This window comes from Talpa europaea (assembly GCF_964194135.1).
Source record: "Talpa europaea genome assembly, chromosome: 4".
NCBI lineage: Eukaryota > Metazoa > Chordata > Mammalia > Eulipotyphla > Talpidae > Talpa > Talpa europaea.
The window spans coordinates 39659879-39664460 of NC_140070.1; positions in this window are offsets into that span (position 1 = coordinate 39659879).

Below are 4582 nucleotides of genomic sequence, written 5' to 3' on the forward strand. Positions count from 1 at the left end.
TCCTCCACCGAAGGGAAGACCATTGTCAACATCATTGGCATCATTTTCAAACTGACCTTATGTGGAATGTCTTCCACTGCATTGGAGCACTTATTGACTCTGTCAGGTTTTTGTTTTTTTTAAATTCATCAAGCCTTTCAGTTCTCAAAAAAACCACTTGTCAGCACTGAGGTAGAGAGACATACATTTGAAAATACTTTCTTAAGAGATCATGTAACTCTATAACTCTGAATTTAAAAATTGAGGAGGAGGGATCATTTCAACCCACTGCCTCATACAAGAAACATGTTTTTAAATCCGTAAAGGCTTTAGTGTTAACAGGGTACAAAGTGTTTTTTGTCCTGTATTGTACTTAAAAGTTTCTCATTGATTGGTGATTGTATTGTATGAAAACAAATCATAAATTGCCTTGTATTGTTTATAATAGATCATACCATGTACTACTTCAGTTTTCATGTTCCAAGTTTTTCAGTGATGCATGTTAACAGTTAGGTCCTAAAATTCTGTGGTGCTAATTCTTCCATATCCAATGGTGCTTTTGTGGATGCTAACTGCACACATGCTGAACAAAGCTGGAAGTTTAAAACTTTCCTCCTTCCTCTGTTTATATGAAGTGAAATAAAATAACTTGAATTTGTCTCAAAGTATCACTGACAATCTAATAAACTGGTTTATATGTGTGATTAGTTGGATTCTTGATTATTTTTCAGAAAGTATTATTAGTTTTACTGGACTTTCATATCAGCCAAAAGTTGCTCTTACAATGTACTTATTTTATTATAGTTTTGTTCCCCCCAATTTGTAGTATCTTTGGAAATTTTAATGCAGTTGACTTGGCTTCTAAAATCAAGTTTAGATCAGATCTATGAAAACTAGAACTATCAGACCTGGAAATAAGCATTTGTAAAAATCAAAAATATGTCACCAAGGTGCCTTTGTCTAGTCTAGTACTCTACTAATAAACTTTTATCATCTGGTTGAGCTTTGATATAACATTTGCATAAAAGAAAGTATGCCTCCCAAACTTTTATTGCAACTCAAGTGACATGAAAAAAGACATCCCTGTATACTGATATTTAAGTAAAATTCCATTGCATATGTTTGAAAATAAGGATAAAAATATCAAATTGGTCTTTTTCAAGACATGGCATAATAGATAAACCCATACAGTAGTTTTATTGGATTTGTAATTTTAGCATCTATGCTACAAATCCCAGCATTAAGACAAGTGATGCAGTTATATTCAGGAATGCAGGGAACTATTTCTTCTAACTGAGAGAGAAATACCACATTAAGTAGGTATGTATATTCCCATGTTCTGACTTTGGTATTTCACCTAACCCATGGGTAATCTTAAATTTTAAAAATTCAAATCGAATACATTAAAACTCCTCAAGTAATAATCATTGATCTCAAAAAGAAGATAATCAAGATTATCAACCTAGTCTAGTGGATCTAATGACTAAAATGGCATTCCCGTACTATTATCGTTTTTTATTACATAGAGTGTCAAATACTTATTAAATCACGTCTGAATTATAACATCAGAAAATGAAGTTTAGAAAATAGTCAAGGGCCTCCCTGGAGGCACAGCGGGTTGAGCGCCATGCTGTGAAGCTGTCCGCAGCCTACAGCGCCAGTTCAATCCCAGCTGACTGGCGAGGGTCCCACATGGTGCAGCAGACCTCTCCTGTCGCGCCCACTGCTCCCCTTAGCAGTGTATTTCGTCAGTCTGCCTGTTCTTTTCCCCACTCTGTCTCTGGTGAATCCTCTCACCCTCCCATGCATCTGGCCTGTATCCCCATTCTTGTATAAAGTAAATAAATAAATCTTTAATAAATCAATAAATATTTTTTTAAAAAAAAGAAAGAAAATAGAGTCAATATGAGCACCAGGCTTGCATCTGTGACTTTCAACAAATACATTATTTACTAAATCATACCTCTTCCCAAAGATATTGCCACTGTATATTTTTGTAACTACCTTTACAGTATACCATTTTTGAAAACTGACAGTAATGTTCTACAAAATAGTTCCAAGTTTTCTTTAATTACAAAAAGAAAATAGGTCTATGAATGTCTTAGAGCTTCTTTATTTCTGTGGCAATATTTTGCCTGTTAATTGAAAGAAAAATCAATTCTAATTTATAAAAGGAGAGAAAAAATTGCTTTTGGGGAAGAAAATCTACCATTTAATCTACATGTAAAGATCTCTGATTTTTACCTCCATAATCAACTGAATTTATGTATTATTGTTCACCATCATGTTTGCCTTGCCTAAGAAATTATTCTCACAAAGCTTTTTATCAGAGTCTTTGGTATGAAATTATTTTTTAAATTCATCAACCTTAAATGAGTACACTTTTTGTCTGGTTCATTTATTAAAGCAACATAGTCCCTTACCCTAGTGAAAACATCATTTAACTTTTTTTTAAGTTACAAATCATATATATCTTTATAGTGTTAACAATGTCACTTGGTAAGTTGCATTTTCTGTTCCTTAAACAATAATTTCCCTTGTATATCGTAAGCTCAAGCTGTCATACGTAAATCCTTAAAGCATTTTCAAAAAAGATCCAAGTGTACTCCACTGAGGAATATTTTTTGACATATATTTCGTGTACTTTAAAAGCCTAACCTTACTCATCTTAGGGAGCAAATTTTTCTCATTAGGAATACTTTGAGTTTGAAATTAGCCAATAAAAGAATAATCTTGACCTGAAAAAATAAAAAGAGAGAGAGAGCGAGAAGAAGCGAAGAGCCAATCTATAACCTACATCTTTTCAAATTTGTCTTGGTGTGTTCCTGAATAGGCACATACTGACATTATACCAAAATTAAAAGTTGCTTGTCTTACCCTGTACTTTCTCCTTGGGGAAGTGAAAAGACTCCTAGCAAGTAACCAAAAGGTAGTATAATTCAACACAAAAACAGATGAATGGAGGTTCATAGACTGAATAAATCATAAAATGCAGTGAATGCAGCACTACACATATTGTCCCAAACTGATGTCTTATTTTGAGTGGTAACCAAAGCTTGCACATATTTCCAAGTATAGTGTTTACACTATAAAAGACTAAATGAAAGACTGTTTCATGAAGACAAAAGGACTCTAAATGAGGTTAGCCCTCAGTTTTGTGTTTTCAGAAACTCAGCTTTGTTAGTTCATTCTGAGTGAAAACACAAGATACTCCTTTTAAACAGTGTCATAAAGAAAACATCTTGTGCATCAGATATCCAGTGGAGAAAACAATTAATTTATAATAAAAAAAAATCCTACTCCTATGGATTGAAAGGAAGCTGTGCATAAGAAGCAGACTTCAAATTTTGGTTTTATTTTTTTAAACTGTTTAATGATAAGCATGTATTTATTTTATTTTATTTTGCAGTTTGAAAAATGATTGTTTTAAGGAAGGAAATAAATGATAGATAAGAATACCTGTATGTATCAACTGGTCAGAGTTCCTATCTGTCTGACAGGAAAATCTACTTGTAAAAATAAATTAATGTTAGAATTTTGCTTGACAGATACAAAATCAGATAAAAGGAAATTAATATTATACATGACAGTATCATGTTATAATGAACTCCATAATACAGGTCTCCCTAGAAAATAGAAATAATCACATCAGCCCATCATCACTGTCTCCCCAAATCAGAGATGGAGACCACTAACAAATCCTTACGCTTGGAATCTTTTTTTCTAGATTCCATGTGACTCCATCTTTTAGGGTAAAAATATTATTATTGCTCATGTAATATAATTAAACTACATATATTAATACCACTTTAGGCTACTTAATGTTATAAGATTTTATTGTCATCTATTAAGCATTAATTATCATTATTCATATAATAGTATATAGCTATATTATTGCATCATTGTATCATATTAGTATTCATGATAATCATTAATCATTCATTGTCATCATGAAAATATCACTCATCATTAAAAAACGTTTCACATATGATACTCTCTGACCAAGACCCTTCTTGACAGAGATTTTGGGAATATTGAAATTCAGTAGTAACTACTGAAAGGTCAAGAACTTCCTCCCTTCCCTTCAGGGAAGAACTTGCAAATAGATCATGACAGTCTTCACAATGGACCAGATTCAGCCTTAGCAATCTTTTTCAACTCCTGGCTGCCACTACTGTTTAACTAGATGCTGCATACAAAATTAGCATATTTGCCAAACCGCCTTAGATGCCCACCAGCACAGGTACAAGCCATCTACAAGGCATATGCCAAGATGGGATTAGATACACAAAATATTTATTATAGGAAATGCCAGTGATGAAAAGGAAAAGAGCTGGTAGAGGAGCATCAGACTACAATGATACAGGTCTGCCACATGCCCATGCCGGAGAAAAAAGAGGAAACTAAGCTAGGAAGGGATGGAGGGGGAAAGTAGGAAGAAGCAGGTTACTTCTTAGGTTGATAATAAGGACTCAAGCTGTTGTTCCTGAGAGGTCTGATCTCAGATCCTTTTCTGACTGTGATTGCTATACATGTCCATTAGCACTTGCAAAGGGGCAACAAAGTCCCAAGAGGCTAACCTGATTGGATCATGTGGGTTCCA